At 48.5% G+C, this 24,563-nt stretch overlaps 1 long non-coding RNA gene across 1 annotated transcript; it reads right to left on the bottom strand.

The window, feature by feature from the left end:
* Positions 1 to 1,258: 1,258 nt before the first annotated feature.
* On the bottom strand, positions 1,259 to 14,774 carry LOC111145135. Its single transcript, XR_002640457.1, has 3 exons — positions 14,764 to 14,774; positions 14,594 to 14,656; positions 1,259 to 1,684 (listed from the first exon to the last, which is right to left on the bottom strand). It is a non-coding gene; the product is annotated as an uncharacterized LOC111145135 (long non-coding RNA).
* Between the last annotated feature and the right edge of the window lie 9,789 nt (positions 14,775 to 24,563).

Consider the following 24,563-nt stretch of genomic DNA (forward strand, 5'->3'; position numbering starts at 1 on the left):
TTGGGCGTCACCCCATTCGTCCTTGCTGCTGCTGCTCTAACTTCCGTGTCCTTTTGCTCTCCGGAGGAGTGTCTGCTTTGGGGTTTGAGGGGCTGCACAGGGGAGCTCGGCGGCGGCCCCCGAGTGGTCACCGAGGTCGTCTGTGCACGCCTGTGTCTCAGGCTCCCCGCAAGGCCTGTGCGCCGTCACCCCCTTGTGCAGATAGAAGGGGGACAAGGCTCCAAGACGCTGGTGACTGGCTCCTGCAGCACGACGCCATGGGGGACGTGAGGCCCGCAGCCCGTGTGCCCGGCTCTCCGTGGGTGCTTTCCAGCCGGCAGGAAGATGCACGGGGTTCATTCTCGACAGAAAAGCTTTTCATTCCTTAAGTAGCCAGGGCGAAGTGTGTGCTACGGCCCTCACCACAGCGACCAATGACGGAGTCTGGGTGTGGCCACCCCCTCTCCCCGTGAGGCCAGGGCAGAGGCACGAGCTCACCCCAGAAGAAACGCTGTGAACCTAAGAACTCCAGAACGCCCACTGTTTCTCGGAGAATGAAGATGTGTCTCCTGAAGAGAGGAGCCCGTGACAGCTGTCGCACAGCACACATTCAAGGCCACGAATCCCAGCCACGCCGCTCTGGGCCTCGGCTTTGCTGGCGGGGACGGCCGGCTTGGCTCAGCAGACCGTGCCCTGACCCGTGGCCAAGTGCCCACAGACCGCCCAAGACGCCGGGGGCAGAAAAGTCTCATCTGTCTCCTGCAACACACAGGAGTGTGCCCTGCGGTTCCGGGTGACCCACAGCCGGCTGGCGCTGTGCCGGCTTCCTCCCCACACTGGTCTTCTCCGGCCCTTCCGCGCCACGGGAAACCCCTCCACGACCACACACCGTGGCCGTGCGTGGACTGGCTCTTCAGACCACCAGTGCTGAGGGGTGGCTACTGGCGGAGAACATGGCCCTGGGGAATGACACAAGGACAACACGGGGAGTGTGGGGGCTCTGGGAGGGTAAAGGACCTAGGAGCAGTCCCATGACCCAGTGGTTTCCTGGCGACCTTGCCTGTAAGTACTAGGACATCTCAGGGAGCCTTCAGACCCAGGGAGAAGGACGCCAGTCTCCACAGTCAGATGATGCACAGAAAACCTAAGAGAAATGAGAAATTTCCATTTTAATATAAAAGAGGCTCTGTGTCTGATAACTTCATTTGGGGAATTACACAGAACAGACTGGATACCCGCATTTACTGAAATTTAGTTTAAGATGACAGAGCATTTTAAATATAAAAATAAGTCTTTTAATTACAAAAGAGTACACGAGCAGCCCCGGATCCATCCACGAAACGACAGGAAAGCGCGAAAGCCAGGGCCACATCTGGACACCGTTCCAGAAGCCACACGGTCCTCAAACCTCACAGGAAATTTGACACTGACATTTTTTTTTTAACTTTTAAACGATGCAGACTATTTTCTTGTCAAGAAAGAGACGTCTGAAAGGTGTGGCGGGGGACGTCAGGCTGAAGACTCGACTGAGGCGACAGGTCCTCCTGACGCGCGCGCAGCAGGCGGTGGGATCTCCCGACCGGGGCAATCGGGCTGCGATGTGACGGGTGGGCACCCAGTCCATGCTGAGGGCGAGCCTCGTTGGCACACAGACAGAACCTTCCAGCTTGCAGTCCTACTGGCTCTCGGTGTGGTTAAGATGTCCCTACAATGATACAAACACACGGTGGGAACGGATTCACCGCGGCTGTCCCCACCACGCAGAGCTGCACCTAAAACGACAGGGCCATCACTTGTGAAGAACGCTTTATTTCTGAGGTAAATACACATTTACAGACTATGCATAACATATAATAAAAAAGATATTTAAAGCACTTCCTACAGTGCTTGTTACATAGTAAGTTCTCAATAAACATTATTTTTCTTCTCCCCTATAGTGCTATGAGGGAAAAAAAAGAGTGAAAATTTATATATTCATAAAGTAGAATTTTTTAAAATTATGTTTTCTAAATATCGAGTAGGGATCCAACACAAAGGCGCTGTGGCGGGGACCAGGCTCTGGACGTGCCCCGGGTTCGTAACAGTCCAGGGCCCCTGCCCACCTCGCCTCACGCCCCCTCACCTTCACCCGCAGGAGGAAACGGGAGGACCAGATGGCTCAGGGCAGACAGGCGGCCAGACACTGAGCCACTGTGAAATGACCGGTCTTGTCCAGCATCTAGGAGCCTTTGTCCCACTTGGGCACAATCCCAGCAGAGAGCAGCGTGAATCCGTGGCCCAGTGGCAGGAGCTGGCAGGAGCCGGCAGGGGGTTCCTGCTCTGTAAGACCACGTCATGATGCCAGTGGGCTCCCCGGGCTGGCAGAGGCCCGGAAGGGTGGGTGGGGCCAGAAAGCCTGGTCCATGACCGTGTCCACTTCCGAGAAGGCGGTGCTGTTCTGAGCCACGGGCACCCAGCCTGAGAGACCTGGGACTGGCAACAGTTGGGGAGGTGGGACCCAGGCTTGTGAGCTCCTGTGTCACAGACATGGCTCATTCAGGCGGCTCGGAATGGGATGGTTTGGAGGCCGCTGATTCTACCTGAGGGGGCGGGTCTGGAAGGCTTTACACAGAAGAGGTATCTTGAGTAGACCAAAAAGACACACTGGAATCCTACAAGGTGGGAGAGAGCCTCCCAGGCAATGAGAACAAGAGGTCAGAATGTTCTAGAACCAGAGAAGCCATCGGGGACAACAGAAGGCACACACAGGCAGGGACAGGGGATCTATCTGGATGGTCAGGCTGCACCCAGACTGTGAATACAGGTGCTGAATTTACTCAACTGGCCTGTGTTTCCCAGAACAGTAAGACTGGCTGGTAGGGAGGGGCTGGACACTGCCGTTGCCATCATCATCACCGCTCCCAACAGCACCACCAGCGCGTGGCTCGGAAACCAAACTTTCTTTTCAAGAAGGTCTTCACTGAGACGTCTCCATCTAGCCCCCGTCCCCACCCTCCCTGTGCAATGGGGTCTTGCTGGAGGCAGAACGGACCAGACGGTAACAATTGTACAGACAGAGCCACGTCAGCATGAACACTGAGACCCAGGACCTCAAGCACAGAAGAACCTGCAGAAACTGCTCCTTAAAGCCTGTCGCCCAGCGTCTGTCAGGTTCCCACGTCGCTCTAGTCACTCTTCTCAGCACCTTGTCAACGTCCATCTCGCAGGGCAGAGCCATAGTGACACCCAAACAGGAGCCTGTCTGTCCCTGACCGAGTGGTCGGGCATGCGGTCCCCGGACCTTGCAGTGCCTCGTGGCGCACACCAGCCCCCAGGGGCGCGTGTGACGGCAGGGTCTGGGCGCTGACTGCGTGTTTGACTCCACAGGAGCGAGGAGGTGAGTTGTGCCCGTAAGGCCTGCACTCGCTGACGATGCCGGTGCCTGAGCAGGCCTAAAACGTCATCTTGTAAGAAACTGTGGGAACATGTCACTTTTGATAAAATACACTTCCAATAATTTTCCACCAAAGAAAGATGGGTTTTGAAGACAGCTTTTATTTGTTTCTAATACTGGGACCAAAGGGGCCTCGGGCCCAAAGGGGTCCGCACCTGGACACGGCACAGTGAGTGTCAAAGCACAGATCCTTTTGGAGGCAGAGCAGGGGAAGCCTCCAGGCCTATGACGATCCTCTGGAAGGCGGACAGCTGACTTCCCGTCAGAAACACAGAAGTCAGGAGGCAGTGAGAGGACGTAGGCACAGTGATGAACTAGGTCCATGCAGAGTTCTGGATCCAGCCAAACTAGCCTCCAGAGACAAAGGTGTTCCTAGGACAGCCCCAGGTACACAGGACAGGCTGTGGCGAGCAGACCTGCCTGCGACAACTATTGAAGGGAATCCTGCAGGTCCAGGAACCCAAAGCCAGACCTTCACATTTTTCTCAAAGTGCGAACTGGCCTTTCAACACGGCTCCCCCTCTCCTCGGGGCGGAACAGATCTTACCCTTCGAGAAGCTTTTGTTCTGTTCTTCTCGTCATCTGAAGACTTGCTGCTCCCCACCTCCAGAAGAAATCACGTGACTGTGCCTTGTCTCCAAAGTTCCACCGAGTAAGACTTCATCTCTCTCTCCCTCCATCCGAGCCACCATCCCAGTGCACCCACCAGCCTAGGGCCTCATGCTGTAGAGGGCCCCCCACTCCGGCCCGTTTCAGCTGTACCTCTCCATGGGGTAAAGAATCCGCAGAGCCAATGGGATGTGTCCTCCCCTGACCGCTGTTCCCCTTCAGAGCCTGCTTCCTGGGGCCAGCCTCTTCTCCAGGTACGTTCCCGAGGACAGACCGCTCCGTGGCCCTACTCCAAAGGCTCGGTGTCTGTTGGAGGGAGGCTATGTGAGGTGGGAGTGGGGGTGAGGAGCCTGGACGTGTCCTTCGAATGTGCTCAAGGCCCCGTGTCATGCAGGACAGAGCCCAGAAGCAGGTAGAGGTGTGCCCAGCAGCCAGCTTTCCCACATCCCACAGGTCCCGGGACAGGACTCTGAGAAATTCAGGGATTCTGTATCAGAACCTGGCCTTCCACCTTGTCACAAAGGCCTCATTGTCAGCAAGCACATGAAGTAGTTGAGGATAGCAGGGCCTACATCAATGCAAAGGACACCTGATTCTTGAGATGACTTTTTTTTTGCCTCCATTCCAGAATCTTCCATAGCTCGGAGGCTCTGGAACGTGCTGTAGCCTCATCTGTGTAGGACCCTTCTAGGGCGTGGGAATGGACAACATGAACAAAACTCAACAACCAGCAGCAGTCAGCAGCTTCCAGTGAGCAACTCGGAACAACACTGAGCAAACTTTATCATCTCCTCCCACAGATCACCCTCAAATGGACCAAGGTTGGTAACTGCTCCATTTGGAGCAGGGGCGGGGGGGAGGGCAAGTGGGTAGGACTGAAGTCGGGGAGGTGGAGGCGGCCAGGTGGCATCCCGTAACCTTGCCCATGCTCCTGAGGTGGAGTCGGGTGCTCGCGCTGGGGAAGGAGATCTAGGGCTGAATCCGGGCTAAGGCTCGTGCTGGGCGCAGATCCACCAGCCCAAGCGGGTGACTCACAACACTCCCATCCCAGATGCATGAGGACGGGGAGCATCGCGGAGGAGTACTGTTGAGCTGGGGACAAACAGGTCCTTTTGAAACCGGGAATGTGGAAGAATGTGCATTCTGGAAAAGCCTCGAGTTTACAACAAAAAACCAAACAAACCACATGCCCACCTTTCGTGGACTTCGGAAGTGGGCACAAGGGCAGACTCTCCAAACTCCAGTGAGCAGCCGCTCTCACACAGAACTGTTTCGGCGCAAACCCATGTGTCTAGGCTCTGGCGGAGGGTTGTCTGGAGCTCGGAGAGGACGCTGCCGCAGTCTCCAGCAGGCACCCCTGTGAGGAGCCTGAGCACTTTAATGAACCCACTCACCTGGGGCTGCTACTGTCTTCTAAATTTTAAGTTTTTCGTTTTACCCCTTTTGACCCTTCTCACCCTCTACCTTTGGCACCCAAAAAGCCGCTCTCAGTCTCTACGCACTGCTTTTTCTTCTTCTAAGACTCCACTTGTAGTGGGATCACACAGTGGGAGTCTTTTACTGACTCATCTCACTTAGCACAAAGCCCTTGAGGTTCACCCACGGTGTTGCAAATGGCAGGATTCCATCCTTTTTCACAGCCGAGTAACACTGCACTGTGTGCGTACACACGGCTTCTCTACCCGATCATGCACCCTGTGTTCGAACGTCCGTCTTACATCCAACGGGCAGGAGGACTCCGTGTCCCGGCACCGTCCCTGCAGCTCCTCTTGGGTTTTCTGTGTAGGTAATTATAGCAGCTGGAAATGACAGTTTATTTCCTCCTGTCCAATTCTTACACTATCGCTTCTTTTTTGTTGTCTTTATGCACCAAAAGTCAAAGCATCCTCCCTCCCCGGGCAGCCAGGCACCCCCGCCCACGAGCAGACTCCGCGCGCTGAACAGAAGTGAGACAGCCAGAGAACCCGTGCTCTCCTCTTTGTCAACACAGACGCTTCCACAACGTGGGACAAGCCCCAAACCTTCCCAGGATAAACCCTTCTGTTTCTGGTTTGCTGAGTTTTCATTCTGGGAGGAAATGGGGGTAACTAGATGCTGTTTCTGCATGGACGTAGATGATCATTTGGGTTTTTCCTCCTTTGATCCAGTAGTCATTTTCTAACATGAACTCACCCACCTGTTACTCCACATAGGATTTCTGTTGACCTATAAAGCCATCTGTGATGGTAGCTTTTGGGTTATCTTTCACAGCTCATTTCAATCTCACTATTACTGGTCCTTTCATGTTCTCTTCTGGAGTCAATCTGGGCAGCCGCATTCCCGGGGGGGGGGCAGAGGGGGGTTCCCACTCTGGTCATCCGAGCCTTGTGCTTGGTACAGCCGGTCCCCATGTTCACATACGCACTGTCCCCTTTGAGCGCATCAAAGATGTCATGCCAAGGTTTCCCCAACAAGAGGTCCGGGGTCAAAGCACCACCCACCCCGAACAAGCCCTCCCACCTCCCCAGCAGCTCCACAGAACCTCATTATCCTTCCCCTTCACCGTGACGATGTGTGCAGACTCCACGCCCAACACCCACCGCCACAACTTCAGAAAGAAACAGCTACAGACAAAAACACAACACACCCTCACGGAGCACCATGTAGCCGGGGTGGGAGGTGGGGGGGGAGGGGAGCACATGAGAGAAACGCCTGAAGCGCCCTGCATCCCCCAAGTCCATCCGCCTTAGGAGAAAGCAGCTCATCATCCTCAACATGGGGTGTCTCATTCTCAGCAACATCTTTTACTCCTTTAGTTTGTATCAATGTTTTACATGTTCACACGGGCTCTCAACAGCATCATACTACACGCGGTCTTCTGTAATTCCCTTAATCCATCTGTTTTTACTGTGTCTACTTCATCGGATTAATATACCCAAACTGGTCTATCCGCGTCCTATTGCACAGGTGGGCTGTTTCCGGCTTTTTGTGAGCAAGCAATGCTGCTCTAAGTTTTCTGTACACATTTCTTCGAGCATCTGTTAAGATTCCCAGGAAGCAATCTTCTGGGTCACCCAGAACAGCCACCACCACCCTGAGCAGGTAGCAGCTCTGCACGTCACCGAGCCAAGGTGCACAGCCTCGAACGAGGTGGGTGGACCCTTTCACTCCACATTCTCGCCCGCATGTCCATCATCAGCTTCTAATGAGCAACCTGGCACTCTGTTCATACTCCGTCTCCTACGCATCATCTTTAAAGGGCTCAGGTTTGGCAAGCAGTTCCTTTCAGATCAGGGGAAGGGATGTGGGTAGGACTCAAGTGGGGGGAGGTGGACTAAGGCTAGAGGACAGAGGATGTCCCATATCCTTCTCCACACTGGAGCTCTGTTCCTATTTTTTTCTTGCTAATTCGATGCTTTAAGTTGATACCCTTAATTACTAGCGAGGCTTAATGTCCGTTTACATTTGCTGGCTCATCTGGTTCCCTCTTCTCTGAACTTCCAATTTACAGACTTTGTCCGTGTATCTGCTACACTCCATCTGTACGTCACGAATGTCTCCCTGCCTTATGGGATCTTCTGAAACCGTAATGAGGAACTTCGATATGCAACGTGTCTTATGTACGTAGTCAACTGTATCCATTTTTTTTCCCATGTGGCTTTATTAGATTTTGTACTTTGCACATTTAGGGTCTTTAACCTTCCATCCACCTCCCAAGACTGATATGTGTGAGGGAGAGATCTAGTCTTCTTTTTCCCCATAAGATGGCCAAACATCTTGGCACAGTTAGAGGACCCGTCCTTCCCAAATGACCTGCTATACCATCTCTGCAATGCAGCGAGCGGCCATATACCCAAGTTCAAAGCCCACAGATTTACTGCATTGGTCTATTTCCCTCCCCTGGGCCAAGAGCACACTGTTGGAATTCTCGCAACTTTGTAGTGAGTCTTGACATCTGATGGTGACCTCTATCACCTTGTTCTTCCATTCTTCCACTTCTAAACTGTCTGCCTACACGTCTTTCAATTCTGGGAAATTCTCAGCTATTATCTTTTCAAAAGCCGTAAGTCTTTTCATTATCCTTTTCTTTTCTATTCTCTAAATTCATTCCTTCTGGATTTCCTGACAGAACTTCCATTCTTAGGGGCGCCTGGGTGGCTCAGTGGGTTAAGCCTCTGCCTTCGGCTCAGGTCATGATCTCAAGGTCCTGGGATCGAGCCCCACATCGGGCTCTCTGCTCAGCGGGGAGCCTCCTTCCCCCCTCTCTCTCTGCCTGCCTCTCTGCCTACTTGTGATCTCTCTCTGTCAAATAAATAAATATTTTTTAAAAATTAAAAAAAAAAAGAACTTCCATTCTTTCCTCTGACTCCCAATCACAATTTCATATTTTCCAATTCATGCTGTTTTGGATGACTTCCCCAGACAAACCTAGTTCACCAATTCTGTCCTTAACTCTTCCTCACTTCAATGATTGTATCATTCACTTTGATTTTATTATTCACTTTTAGAAGGTTTTTTTGGGGGGGTTGACCTTCCAATTCTTTTTTCACACTATCCTCTCATCGTGGCTGTTTCTTCTATCTTAAATCTTATTATTTTTGAGAGCGAGAGAGAGAGAGAGAGAGAGTCCATGAGTGTGAGGAGGGGCCGAAGGAGACGGAGAGAGATTATCTCTAGCAGATCCTCGTGGAGTGCAGAGCCCAGCACGGGACTCGATCCCACAACCCTGACCTGAGTTGAAACTGAGTGTTAACAGTGCCAGTCGCTTAACCCGCTGCGTCACCCAGTGCCCCTGACTCTATTTCTTATTTGTTTTTGAAATTCAAATAATTATCTTTATAGTGAACTTCATACAGTGAAGGTCTTTCAGAACGCATTTCAGAATCTTGGAGGTTTGTATTCTGTTTGTTGTCCTTCCAGATGGGACCCCGGCCCCGCAGTGGCAGATCTGTTTATGTCGTTATATTGTTCTGATGGGACATCCTCCGTGCAGACGGCCTCAGCTCTGAATCCTGTGTGCCCTGGATGGTGGAGGTGTCCCCGAAGGATGATTCTGCATCTGCCACTGTCCAAGGCCTTAAAGGACTTCAAGAGCCTGTATCTATTTTTATGTTCATGCTTTCTTTTTGGTTCTTGTAGCACTGGGACAGAATAAACATGGAGCCCACACCCGTGTATGGCCTGTTATTTTAATTTCTAATCCCCTTAAGGTACAAGCAGTTCTCCCAGGCTCAGAACTTTTTGCAAGGGTCCAGATTCTGGCTCCCATGTCTCCACTGGTCAAAGTCACATCTGCCTCTGGGCATTAAGAGTTCCCGCCCCCTTGCCCTCGGGCCCCCTCCCCGCCCCATTCCAGGACCAACCCCAACAAAGGAGGACCTCACCACGGCCACCAGGATGTGTGTGCACGCACAGACCGCCGTGTACCTGGCAGCGCAGTCCGCCCACAGAAGGCTCCGAGCGAGTCTACGTGATGTTTTCCTTAAAGTGCTTCTGACCCACGGCACCATCTCCTCGCAGTTTCACTCACTCTATTTAGAGAGAATGAAGCATTTGTTTCATTTTTCTAGTCATCTCAAGGCTCTGTGCTCCTTCAAAGCCTGGAAAGACAGTGTACACAAGTCGATCCAAACGCCTCTGTTCTGGGATTCACCTTTGGCTGTCCTGACACAGCCAGGCTCTTCTCCTGGCCAGCGTGCTCCTCTGGTCGGAGTCATCCAGCACTGAGCCTTGGCCAAGGAGCTGTCCCTGCATCTGGGCGAGGCGGCCGCGAAGACCCAGGCCCCCGCCGCGGGTGAGAGCTGCTCGCCACACCCGGTGCGGGACAGGGAAGCCGTGAGCACGCGGAGTGGCCAGGAGGCGCGGAGAGCCTGCCCGACACCACGGGGGCCCCGACTCCTTATCTCTCAAGGGACGGGGTTGAACAACCTCTAGGATCCTTGACACACCTGGGCCAAACGGACAGGCGTGATCGGATTCTCATAGACTCGGTGAAATTTCCCTTGGTTCCATCTGGTGGCGTTTTCTCCTCTCAGGTTAAGAATAAAGGACTGACAAGGACGAGCTTCTGCAGAAACGGGACACAAAGGGCAAACGCGCTGCACCTTGGCCTTCTCTCTTCTGTGTCAGGACGTCACATTTTCATCCCCGCGTGGGCCGCGGCCTGACGCCTGGGCCGCTGGGTGTGAGCTCGGCAGCCATCGCCGTGGGGCGCGGGCCGGAGAAAGGCGGACTGTGCGCGCCAGCTCCTGGGCTGCTCCTGCCTCGGGGCTTGGCCGACAGGTGTCTGGAGGTGGGAAGCAATCACCGATGACACAGAGAGGTAAACACAACCAGTATTTTAAAGGTCGCCGTTTAGAGATTAAAAAGTGCGAAGAAAACAAGTGTATCTATTCAGAATCAGAATGTTCCCCCACGGGCTGGCCTGGATGGCCCTTGGGGACGCCAGGCGGCGGGCATGGCCCAAAGCCCGGACGCCCCAGCCTGGATTTCTGCTCCCGCCTCTCCCCACAGCGGTCAGACAGTGTGTCCCACGTCAACAAGCGAGCAGCACAGAGGCGGTGAGACGGCTCCCTTCGCACCTGCCCCCAGCACTCGTGAACGGGCCGCTACCCAGAGCCAGCTGGGGGGGGGGGGGCATAAAACCAAACACCTGCTTCGCGCGCTGGCCTCCGAGCGGCAGTTCGCTAGCAGCCCAGGTCCTGACACGCAGGTCGCCCCCGATAACACAGCGAACCGCCGGAGAGCGCACGGAAGGGCCTGACTCTCTTCCAGGCTAATGCCAGGCGGCTCCGAGCTGGGCCGGGGGCTGTCCACCCTCCCAAACGCCGAGCGCGCTGGCCTCAACCTGGAGACCCAGAGGCCCGTGCTTCGAACCGCAATCTTTCTCTTTTTTCCCCCCAGGTGGACTTGTCCTCTCGTTAGATAATTAAGCCCAAAAGGATCTAGTCAGAGAGGGACCTAGGGACTGGCACAGGGAGATTAATGTGGCTTCAAGCACACTAAGGGAGGAAGAGCAGAAAAGCCCCCTGGGGGAGGACGAGGCAACCAGACACCCCTCCCCAGACAGCCTCAGCCCCCCCCAGGGGCAGGTGGTTGCGGGGAGGGCCTAGGGAGGCGGTGGCATGGCCCAGGGCCAGGAGCCCAGGCCACCCACAGAGCTGGGACCACGGGGACAAGTCTGCAGGAGCTGGCACCCTGGAGGGAGGGGCAGAGGGAGAGATGCTCCCGCTCCCGGCCGGCCCGCCCCCATACCCCAGCGTCCAGGTCAGAAACCAGAAGCTGAGGAGTCCCCACAACGCAGAGCAGAGCAGAGGCGGGGAAGGTTGCTGAGGAGGAACAGGCGGTTGGCGTCACGACGACCCATACACCCTGAGGGCAGCGCCGCCCGTGAGGGCTCCTGACCTGGGAGCTTTGATGTCAGAGACCAAACGCTCTTGAGGATGGTGGCAGGAACCCAGCATCTGCACCTCAGCAAAGGAGGGAAATCTGTCCTTCCTGGAGTTTTCTGCCTTATGCTACCCCCTCAGCCCACCCGAGCTTCACTCGGTTGCTTGGAGAGCTCGCGGAGCCCTGCCAGGTTTCACTTAATGGGTCAGAATCCGCAGAGGACGGCATGGTCTGCACCCTCCCCATGGCTGCCGTGGACCCCGTGCCGGGCCGGCCGAGCCAACCCGAGCAAGGAAGCGGGGGGCAGGGCTGGGCCCAGAGGAGCAAGCACCTGTGAGGGATGTGGGGTCCGCGTGGCAGCCAGTGGCACTGCTTCTGGGCTCGGGGCCCCAGTGGGGCAGCACAGAGGGGTAGGGCAGACACCCCGGGGCCGGAGCACCACACCTCACCACAAGGACGGGGACGTCTCCCTGCAGCTGTCAGTCACCTGAGCGGGACGCAGCAGAGCTCAGAGGAGGCAGCTCTGCCCTGGCAGGGACCTCGCAGCAGCCGAAGCTGCGGTCCACGCACAGGCAGCCGGCGCAGACCCTACGGAGAGGGGACCACGCAGCAACCTGGAAATGAGGCGGAGGAGGCCAGCTAAGAAAGGCCCCGCGTACCTGTGAAGCCAAGACCCCCCAATTCATGAGAAACGGTTCATGTTCAAAATGAGGAAAAGCTCAGGAGGAGAGAGAGAGCAGGTGCTCAGGCACGAAGCTGAGAACGCGTGAAGATTCAGGGCAGGACCCGCCATTCGGCTGAGGTCCTGCTCAGTCAGAAGCACACCAGGAAACGAGGTGCAAGGGAGGTGATGGGGGGGGCACCAAGGGAGGCAACAGGGGGAGCAAGGGAGGTGATGGGGAGAGCACCAAAGGAGGTGATGGGGAACAGGGGGGATGGGGGAGCACAAAGGGAGGTTATGGAGGGGGCACCAAGGGAGGTGATGGGGAGAGCACCAAGAGACGTTATGGGGGAGCCAAGGGACATTATAGTGAGAGCAGCACCAAAGCAGCTGAGACTCACAGGCAGGTTTCCCGTTAGGGCTCCACAGACCCCTTGATACAAACTTTGCTTCTCTTTGACCCCAGGTCACCACCCCGGGTCTGCTCTAGGAAAATGGTACAGGACAGGGCACACTCACGCACATGAGTGCACGTTTGTGAATGGAGCCATGTGTCTAATAAAGTCTTCTGAAATTTGGAATTGCTGCCCATCGGTGATTTACTGTTAAGCACTTCTCCCTGGGATCTCACATTTCTAAAAATACTATTTGCTTTTTATTTAACACTGAACCTTCTGATGTTCCAGAATACAAAAATGGTGTCTTATTATTTTAAAAGCTTAGGAGAGAAACTAGCCATATTATTAGAAAAAGAAGATATATGCAGCTATAGTCTGTTCAAATATCAAGAGGTGTGACTTTTCAAATTCACATTTCAATCTTTATTTACATAAGACTTTTAGAAACAGTGGGTGTAAATATTAAATCACTCAAGCCTGGGTGAAATTTTATTGAGAATAACTACAGATAAAGGGAAACTGATTTTTTAAAGTCAGTTTCTGAAATTTAGATGAAAAGAATATTGAGCACTAAAGGAAAAAATGATGTATTTACCTATCAATGTAGGTTCTCTGCTCACAGATTCATTTCCTATGAAACAGAACAGAGGCAAGCTTGGGGAGTTACAAAGGAAGGAAAAATCCTAATCAAATAGAAACTGTTGTTCAAACAGAATATTAGCTAAAATGATCCAATCAGGTGCTTGAGCCAAATTTTTTTTCTTTAAGCCATTCATGCCCAGAACACAGCATCTCAGAGCATTAAGAATCCATATGACGTTCCAAGTGTCAGCCCAACAGATGGGGGATTTGAGAGATACATTCCATGGAAATGGGATGAGAACAAAGAAGGTTACCAGTTAGTCACCTGTATTAACACAATTTACTCATAATGGGGCCACATTTCTCAAGGTAAACATTATGTATTTGTATTCCTGGGCATGTGTGCCTGTTATAGGAATCGACCCAAAATATAGTAAGTTCTAATCACCAGATCTCTGACTTCACTATTGTTCAGGATTATAGCATGGAATGCAGCGTAACATGCAGAAATTCTCCTGAAAATAAGAGTACGAAAAGCACACCTTCATGGAATGAGTTGGACACTAAGCTTTGTTTTCCTATTTCTACAATGACTTCAGATGATCGGCAGTTCATGTGGGCCATAACTGACACAGCGCTAGGTCTTCAATTAAAACAAAATCCGTGCCTCTCACTGTAAAACATGTAAAACCCAGCAGCCTGCGGTACGCCCATTCAAAATCCTACGATAGATCAACCCAATCTTTTGCTGACCAAAACAGAGCAATACAATTCTCTAAACCCTGTAGAGGGAAATCTAAGAAACACTCACGTGTACAGAGATACGCACCCCAGTTTCTAAACACACACACACACACACACACACTCTTCTCCTGGTTTCTATGTGGCAATTAAACGTAATTCTATTTTATTCCATATTAACATTCTAAGTCTAAAATATAAAAAAAAAAAACCAAGAATTACAGAGGTTACCAAGGACATTAACTTGTTCTTAGAATAAGCACAAAATTAATAACAATTGTACTATTATGCTTGTGTGTGCTTTACAGTACTCTGCCCAACAAAGGAAACTGAGATTCTGACTCCAGCCACTGTAGACCTCTTTACGTTGAATTAGCGGTGTGAACACTGCACTTCTCCTCCTGAAATCTGCAGTTTCTGTGAAGTTTATGGGAACACCAAAGAAAGTTTAACCAGGGAAAGGAGAAAAATACGTCCATTCCTATTCCTATTTTTATAATTAACTGAGGTCAGGGCTTCGCTCCAAGATGCCCTCAAATGATCTCTATTAACTGTATCCAGTGGCCTGTTCCCTTCCCTGAACCCTGTGTTGAGAAAAGATTTTAAGTGCATTTTCATTTCTATTTCCAATATGAAGCTGGAAACAAATCAGTTTGCACCCCAGAAGAATGCCAAGAAAGGCTTAAATCAATCTGCACCTTTTTATTTATATCCCCCATTCCTTAGAAATGTAATTGCCATTTTTATTAACTTTGTTTTATGGATCTAATATTTACGAACAAGTCTGTCTTTTATGTCACACAAGAAGGTTAATGCACTTACAGACTCCCCCGCAATACATCTCGGGCAAGGCTGGGCCAAGCTCCCTCCACCGTTGTGAGGAATCTAGTCAACAAATCAGAGCCGCAGACGCATCAGAACAGGGACTATTTACACTTTTTATTAAAATATTTAAATGGGTCACAGCTGGCTTGGTGGGAACGGGAACCTACCCCGACACGTGGCTGCCCCTCACCACTCCAGGACACCGGGGCGCTGAGGTTTGTGGGGGGGGCAGGCCCACTCCGGCCCGGCCGCTTCTCCTCTCCTGCATGCCCGTTTCTGAAAGACACGAAGCGTCACTCGAGGCGGCTCCGGGAGCGCGGGGCGCTAACTGGCTCCGCCTTCTGCGGACTTCGGTGGCAAACACAGACCCCTGCGCACTTGCAGGGCTTACAGGGCGTCTGAGGGGTGATTTTAAACATCGTCTTTCAGGAACACGTTCCATCGATTACATTTAACTTCATTATTTCTAGCACTGTTTGGTGTTTACTTGGCTTTATGGATTTAAAATAGACATTTTAAACAATTTTGGTCAAAGCTCTTATAATAAACTCTTGTGACTGGTTTATTGATATTGAAAATATACAAAATCTATCCATTTTGATCTGGAAACTAGTTACATGCTTTAACACATTTTGCCTAGTTCCGAGTTCCATACTTTCCTAATACAATATGAATGATTCACAGGAGGATAATTCTTTGTTTCACTGACACTGAAGAGCAAATTACTTTTACTTATTTTCAGGTTGCACACATGCTCTGTAACTGACAACCTCCGGGAAAGTCAGCATTTGGTTTTTGCTTCCCCATGAACTAAAGAAGATAAATTACAAAAGCAATCCTCTAACACTAAAGGAAAAAAAAATATTCACTCTCAAAATCCCAAGACTTCGTGCATTTTGTGCACAACTTTGTGAACACAAAGTTGAGAACCATGAAGAGTTTTGCAAAGGGTGGTGAAGTCCATCCCTTATCCCCAGGGCCAGCCTGCAGACTCTGCTGCTGGACAGCTCCCACCAGGTCAGAAAACAAAGCCCTCACACCGGCTCACTCTGCTTCTCTAGTCTCTTGCAAACCATCATCATGGTTTCCACCCAATTTGTTTCTTATCTGTACTATTACTTGTGTTTTCTAAACCGACTTTTTTTTTTTTTAACTCAATGGATTTATTCAATACAGGAGCCTTATATCATGGGTTTACTATTCTCTAACATGTCTTAAAAAATTACAGGGAAATTTTGAAATTAAACCAGAAAATGCTGAACTCTGAGCCCCTCAGCCCACCGAGAAGAATTTCTTGGGTGAGTGCTTGACCTCTGGATGGCTGAAGACAAGACTGGCTACATAGTCACTGACTTCCTTATGGTTCCCCAAATGAAACTACAAATTCTACATCAAACCACACACCGGGCATAATGAAGCCAGAGAACGTGAAATATGAAGAAAAGGGTAGGAGAAAAGCCACCGGGTCCTGGTGGGGGCCACCTAGGCCCCCACCTCACACGTGCTGTCATAAGCTCCAGGGAGCCAGGGCAGAAGGAAAGACCGCAGGACAGAGAGGAGCAGCGAGAAGGATGAAAAGTCCACATGAACATGAAGACGTTCTGACGTGCCCGAGCGCCTGCGTCAGCCCACACGCAGCGTTAAGGGGACAGACACCATTTACAGAGGCATTCCTGGGAAGACAACAGGCAAAAGGGGAAGGGAGAAGCACCTTTTGGCAACTGAGTGGTGAAGCTAAAAGAGGAAGTGGAAAAGCGTGCGGTTGTAGGAGTAAAGAGGAAATAGCATCAGATTCACCCCGGCCCATTCTCACCAAAGCCAAGCAGCTGGCTAACAGCTACCACAGTGTCACCTGCACTTGGCCACACCAAATGAAGAGGCTGCCGCCAGACTTGCGATCTTTTACCAGAGAAACGTCCTCCTGAAAACCACCGCAAGTCAAAAGAAAATTGGAATTTACACTCCCAAAACATAATTAAACATATTCAAACATTTGAGGATATGAAAAACCACCCTGAATTAGAAATGCAGAATTAAAAACAAAAAAGGACAAAAACGGAGAGAGCAAGGGATTGGTAAGTGGACTCAGGATAGTAATGGAAGGAAAATAAAATTACCTCAGAAGTAAGGAATTGATTACAGAGCATCCAAGAAGAATAAATTCAAACAAAATTAACAAAGGGCATTGAGGAAAGACAGGATCACAACCAAGAGGAGGACAGCGATTTAATAACTGGAAAAGGGGAGGAAAGCAAAACAATACAGCAAAGCTAACATTTAACTCTGTAAGAAAATTCCCAGAATAGAAAAAGGCCCAAATCTTCAAAGGAACGGGCTCACAGGGTACCTGGGAAAAATGACTCAGAAGCATCAACTCTGAGACGCCTCCCAATGAAACAAGGAATTTCAAAGGAAAGGACAAAGTCCTCAGGGCCGGAGGGCAACAACCAATGACTCTGCAGAGGAAGCAAGCTGGCAGGCGACTTCTCAGAACCAACACACATGCACCCCAACGAGGCAGCAACATTTTTTTTTAATTCAATTAAAGTATGAACCAAGACTTTTAAATCTAGCCAGCCATCCTTCAATTACCAAGCCCACAGAAATGCAGTCTTTAACAGCATGAATTTGGAGAGGAGGACGCCCAGTCAACCTTTTTGAGGACTCTATGGGAGGGTAAGCTTCACTTGCCCGGGTGATGACTGGGAGCTACAGCAGAAGGATTTAGGAGACACACGTAAAAATACTTAGATGTACATGTTAGGCCAGAATAAAGGTGCAATGAAGCTGAAAGACCCATGTGCAAATATGACACACAGTGACAAAACAGAAGTAATTCAACTAAAAAATATGAGATGAAGAAGAGGTAAAGAGCAAAAACTTTGAGTAATGCACAGGTAATTACCGCATAAGCAACAGGTGTGCACTGAAGAATGTGAGAAAAAAACAAATCAGACAATAAAGAGTTCAACAAAACAGGTTACTAAGGACATAGAAATAGGTTTATATACATAGGTAATGACTAGAAAATACAAATCTCTCTAAATCCAAAATCAAAAATATAAAAGCGAAGAATACAGATCTTATAAAGGAATTGCAAATACAACAAAATATGCAGATTATAAAATATTTGGATAGAGTTGCAAGCAAATCATCAGTCATGTCAATAAATATTAATGGCCTTAATTTACCTATTTAAAGAAAAAGGTTTTTAATTGGGCTCACAGAACAAGACCCAAATGAACCCTGTATACAAGAGGGACACCTAAAATAAAGTCCTTCAGAATGGCCAAAGAGCAAAAGAATGAATGAAGGTAAATGAAACAAAAAGAGAGACATAGGCAAGTAGAATTCAAGTCCCAAAGGGTTAAACACAAGAGGATATATTTAATGTTAAAGCCACAGTTTGCAATGAAGACAGTAATACTCATGAACATCTATACAACCAAGTCACACAACCACCACCTTGGGAGGGCCCGTGTGGCTCAGTCTGTGATCTCAGGGTCCTGGGATGAAGCCCCACGTCGGGCTCCCTGCTCAGTGGGGAATCTGCTTCTCCCTCTCCCTCTATGCTTTCCCTCTTTCTTTCTCTCAAATAAATAAAATCTAAAAAACAAAACAAAACAAAAAAAAACCACCACCTTTACAAAGCAAAGGTGACAGGATATGCAAGGAGAGGCACGTAGGCATGGACGAAAAACAGGAGCTCAAATACACCATCTCCATTCAAGGCAGAGCAAGTGCACGAGGAAGAAGTATGAAGACAGATGGAAGCAACAGCAACAACCGAGGCAGAGCTTATAATATACAGTAAAGTCCATACCCTGATAATATAGAAAACATATTTTTCTCAAGAATCTATAGCACATTCCCTACAAATGGTCATATATTAGGTCACAAAGAAAACATCAACCATTTCCATAATGTAGAAATACTCCAAACGCTTTCTGATCACAATGCAATAAAAGTATACATTATAAAAAATAACAAAAAAACCCAGAAAGTCATTTCCACTTGGATATTTAAAAAATCTATTGTTGACATTTACTGAAAGACTAATAAATACAAACTGAAAGTATAGAATTTTAAAAAATAATTACACAGACAAGGATGCCCACTCTCATCACTCTTGTTCAACATAGTATTAGAAGTCCTAGCAACAGCAATCAGACAACAAAGAGAAATAAAAGGTATCCAAATTGGCAATGAAGAAGTCAAACTCTCTCTCTTTGCAGATGACATGATTCTTTATATGGAAAACTCAAAAGACTCCACCCCCAAATTACTAGAACTCATACAGCAATTCAGTAACGTGGCAGGATACAAAGTCAATGTACAGAAATCAATGGCTTTCTTATACACTAACAATGAAAATACAGAAAGGGGAATTAGAGAATCGATTCCATTTACTATAGCACCAAGAACCATAAGATACCTGGGAATAAACCTAACCAAAGAGGTAAAGGATCTGTACTCGAGGAACTACAGAACACTCATGAAAGAAATTGAAGACACAAAAAGATGGAAGACCATTCCATGCTCTTGGATCGGAAGAATAAACATTGTTAAAATGTCTATACTGCCTAGAGCAATCTATACTTTTAATGCTATTCCAATCAAAATTCCACTGGTATTCTTCAAAGAGCTGGAGCAAATAATCCAAAAATTTGTATGGAACCAGAAGAGACCCCGAATCGCTAAGGAAATGTTAAAAAACAAAAATAAAACTGGGGGCATCATGTTACCTGATTTCAAGCTTTACTACAAAGCTGTGATCACCAAGACAGCATGGTACTGGCATAAAAACAGACACACAGACCAGTGGAACAGAGTAGGGAGCCCAGATATGGACCCTCAACTCTATGGTCAGTTAATCTTCGACAAAACAGGAAAAAATATACAGTGGAAAAAAGACAGTCTCTTCAAATGGTGCTGGGAAAACTGGACAGCTATATGTAGAAGAATGAAACTCGACCATTCTCTTACACCGTACACAAAGATAAACTCAAAATGGATAAAAGACCTCAACGTGAGACAGGAATCCATCAGAATCCTAGAGGAGAACATAGGCAATAATCTCTTCGCTATCAGCCGAAGCAACTTCTTTCAAGATATGTCTCCAAAGGCAAAGGAAACAAAAGCGAAAATAAACTTTTGGGACTTCATCAAAATAATTACACAGAAAACACAGAATCTATGGGATGCATTTAAAGCAGTAATCAGAGAAAAATTCATAATAATATTTTTATCAATAAAAATGAAAAAAATGACATTAATCAACCAACATGCCTTAGCTTGTTAGTACCCCAAAACAAAATGTAAGGAAGAAACAATGGAGGGAAAAGCTGACTAATGAGGGGAGGTTTTCTACTAAAAACAGCAAAGCTAACTAGTAATTAATTCTAAGTTTTATGGTTTTTTGCAGGGCTGGGGGATGGGAATTAACAAAGTAGACAATCTACCAGCTATTTGATCAAGAAAAAAGGGGAGAAAGAACAAATACGGAGAATAAGAAATGACACAGGGTAAGTGACCAGTGAAACAAGAAATTTTAAAAATCTGAAGAGACTCCTTTGTAGACCTCCATGCAACAGACTCGAACACGTTGCTGTCAGGGACAGCTCCCCTAGGAAGCTCAGACAGCCATGACTGAGACTGACCCCACCGCGGTCAGAGAGCCAAACCAATGAAAGTCAGAGAAGACAAAGTTCCCCAAGGAGCACCAGGCCAGAGAGCTTCACAGGGGGTTCTAGCAAAGGCTGAAGACCAGAGAGTTCCAGTGTTCTACATAAACTGCTCCAGAGCACTGACGGGGATGGAGAAGTCCCCAAGTCCTTTTACGAAGCAAGAGTAATACTGATACACCAGGTAAAGAAGAACAAAGAAAGAAAACCATGACCAGTATCCCTCATGAATATCAATGCACAAATATTAAATAAAACATTAACAAACAGAATCTAACACCACAGGAAGAAGCCACATACCATGACCAAGTAGGATTTTTTCCAGAAATGAAAGTTGGGTTCAATATTAGGAAATCCGTTTTCATTCCTCGTATTAATAAACCTAAGAAAAAGATGTATGATGATCTACCCAAATACTGAAAGATGCTTTGGCAAAACTTAAAACCCATTTATAAAATTTACAGGAAACAGAAATTGAGAGTTATATTATTAACATGATAAAATATACATACTTTATTCCTAATGAGAATATCTTATTTAATGGGAAAAGACTAGTGGCATTTCCACTAAAATCAAGGCAAGGATATCCAGTCTCCATTTCTGCTTACCACCACCCTACCCTAGAGGCATTACATTACCCTAAATAATTACGAAAGATAAATCAAGTGGAGGCATAAGAATGGGCAAGGAAGTAAAACTATCACTATTTGCAGATATCATAATATATATCTGGAAACCCCCAGAGAATCAATGATAAAACTAACCCAAACAATGAAAGAATCAATTGACTAGTAGGACACAAAGTTAATATACAAAAATTGCCTTGAAATATAAAATAATAAGTTAGAGAACATCCCATTTCAGATCATTATAACAAGGAAGACTAAATGTTTAGGAATAAGTTTAATAGGAACTGCACTCAACCTGTATAAGGGGAATGTAAAACATTCTTGCAAGACATGAAAGTAGAAATGAACAAATGAAAAAGCATCTCCTATTGTTGGTTAGGATGACTGAACATTAGAAAGAGGACAGTTGGGACGCCTGGGTGGCTCAGTTGGTTGGGCGGCTGCCTTCGGCTCAGGTCGTGATCCCAGGGTCCTGGGATCGAGTCCCGCATCGGGCTCCTTGCTCCGCGGGGAGCCTGCTTCTCCCTCTACCACTCTGTCTGCCTGTGCTCTCTCTCTCTCTCTCTCTCTCTGACAAATAAATAAATAAAATCTTTAAAAAAAATAATAATAAAAAAAAAAAAAAAATAAAAAAAATAAAAAAAAAAAAAAAAAAGAAAAAGGACAGTTGCCCCTAAGTTAATTTATCAAGTCAATGTAATGCCAGTAAAAACACCAACAGACTACAGTGTAGACTTACATGGGTTGGTAATAAGGGTCATATGGAAAAACAAACACACAAGAATGGCCAAGAAAGGGGCACCTGGGTGGTTCAGTGGGTGAAGCCTCTGCCTTTGGCTCAAGTCATGATCCCAGGGTCCTGGGATTGAGCTCCACACTGGGCTCTCTGCTCAGCAGGGAGCCTGCTTCCCCCCTCTCTCTGCTGCCTCCTGCCTACTTGTGGTCTCTGTCTGTCAAATAAATAAATAAAATCTTAAAAAAAAAAAAAGAATGCCCAAGAAAACCTGAGGGGAAAATCAGAATCTATGGGATGCCCTTAAAGCAGTAATCAGAGAAAAATTCATTAGACTAATATTTTTATCAATAAAAATGAAAAAATAAAATTAAAACTACTGGACACAAAACCGTATATAAAGACTCTACTTTTAAAAAGGGTGGAGCCGGTGACAGACAAATGGGACTGAATACGAAGTGCAAAAGTAAGCCTGAATGTACACAGAACTCTGCCATCACAAGTCACTGGGATAAAGATGGGCCTTTTAATCCATGGTGCCGGGACAACGGGGTAGCCATTTGAAAAAAGATGAAATCAGATGTGTGTTTTGTATCCTATGTACGAATGAACCTCAGGTGGACTAAGGGCCTAAAAATGTAAGAAAATGAAACCACAGAATTCCTAGAAGAAAACAGGGGTGAGCTGTTGGTACAGACAGACTTTCTCACTGTGACTCCATACCCAGAAGCAATGAAACAAACACTGATGAATTTGACTACATAAAAATAAAAATGTCTACAGGGCAAAATGAAACAAAACAAAGCAAACGGTGCCCTCGACTGCACAGAATATAACTGACAAACTGGAGGAAATATTTATAGCCTATACCACAGGAAAAGGGCCACTCCCCTTAATATATGAAACTCTCCTAGAAAATAAGGGACAAAGAACCAAACACACAAAAGAAACATGGAAAAAAGCCATGAAGAGACAATTAACAAGAAGTTTACAAGTCCAAGCTCACTCACACTTAGAGGAGAGCAAACGAGAAGACCCCACATGGCACTCCACATCTATCAGACCGGCCACAGCCGAAATGGGAAGCAGACTCTGTTGGAGGCTGTAGGGAAACGGGCTATCCTGCCCTGCAAATTGTGCAGGAAACTGGTGCTACCTAACAAAAGCTATAAACAGACTTTTTAACCCAGAAATTACACCTATAGGAACTTACGCAATAGGCACACCTACGACAATATGGGAAAAAAGGCTGCACAGGGTTATTCACTGTAGCCCTGGTTAAGCTGGAAGATCCTGGAAACCACCTCAGTAGGCACAGGCACAAGAGCAGCTGGAGAAGCAGCTGGAGAAGCAGCTGGAGAAGCAGCTGGAGCAGTGCGGTGAAGCTCAGCAGCGTGGCTCCAGGCAGCTGTGAAGACCCGTGAGGACCCGCTTGTGGTGATTCCCAAGACTTACAGTGACGGGACAAAGTGCAGAAGAAGAAGAGAATGCAAGAAGGGGGATGAGCTTCTGCCTGGGCCGGAGGTGCCAGACACCTGCCAGGGCGGAAGCGGGAGTCCGGCGGAGCCTCCGGTCCCCAAGACCACCAGTCTGAGCATCTGCCAGTTGACGTCGGAACACTGCGGCCAGCGATTTCCGGATTTTCACATTTACCTCAGAGAATCCTGGATCACTTCCCCACAGATTGACACCCCGGAATCCTAAGGAAGACCAAGACTCCTAACATTCAGCCAAGTTCCCCAGTTCTTTAATTTGCATTAGAAACACAGCTTTCAGCTTTAACAACGGGGAGGAGTCAAGGATGGTGGAGAAGTAGCGGCTGAGATGGCATCAGGTCACAGGAGATCAGCTACATAGTTATCAAACCATTCGGAACACCTACAAATCCAACAGGACATCGAAGAGGAGAAGAGCAGCAATTCTAGAAACAGAAAATCGACCACTTTCTGAAAGGGAGGACCAGCGGAGAAGTGAATCCAAAGCGACGGAAGATAGACGCGTGGGGAGGGGCCGGCTCCCGGCAAGCGGCGGAGCAACAGAGCACAAAATCGGGACTTTTAAAAGTCTGCTCCACGGAGGGACGTCACTCCAGAGGCTAAACCGGGGTGAAGCCCACGCAGGGACAGCATGGCCTCAGGTCCTGTGGGGTCACAGAAGGATGGGGTATATCTGAGTGCCGCAGAGCTCGCAGGTATTAGAGCGGGGAAGCCGTATACAGAGACGGAGCCGAGGAGTGAGCTCTCAGCTCGGGCTTACCTTGAACTCTGATCCGTGGCACAGTCAGGCCACTGTTCTTTGAGCAGGGACCCCACGAGTGGTGGATCCGGGCACACCCCCCTGCAAGAGCAGCAGGGATCTGCTGGGTTTGGAGACTCCAGACGGGGCTGTGTGCCAGAGACAGAGACACAGGTCACAGGCTGGAGGAGCTCAGAGCACGGCCAGAGGCCAGGGAGACAGGATTGACTGAGCGCTTTTCTCCAAGGGTGCACTGAGGAGCAGGGCCCCGAGCTTTCTGCCCCTCCAGGCCTGAGACTGGGAGGCTGCCATTTTCATTCTCGTCCTCCGGAACTCTACGGAGAGCGTTCAGGGAAGGAAAGCTCTGAGAGCGAACCCCAGAGGATTACTTAGCCCAGCCCAGGGCAAGGGCGGTGCAATTCCCCTTCGGGCAAAGACACTTGAGAATCACTACAACAGGCCAGAAGATCAGCAAGAACATCCAGCCAAGACCAAACTCACTGATCAAGAAGAGCAGAATTCAAGAGGAGGAGAAAGCAAAGCATAGAATTCATGGCTTTCTCCCGAGTCCCTCATCTTGCAAAGTTAATTAAATTTTTTGAATTTTTTTCTTATTCTAATTGTTTAAACTTTTCCTCTTTCCTCTTTTAACGTTTTTTAACTAGTTTATCTTAACAATACCTTTC

The sequence above is a fragment of the Enhydra lutris genome, unplaced genomic scaffold, assembly GCF_002288905.1.
Source record: "Enhydra lutris kenyoni isolate GAN:26980312 unplaced genomic scaffold, ASM228890v2 scaffoldscaffold12, whole genome shotgun sequence".
In the NCBI taxonomy this organism is placed as follows: Eukaryota; Metazoa; Chordata; class Mammalia; order Carnivora; family Mustelidae; genus Enhydra; species Enhydra lutris.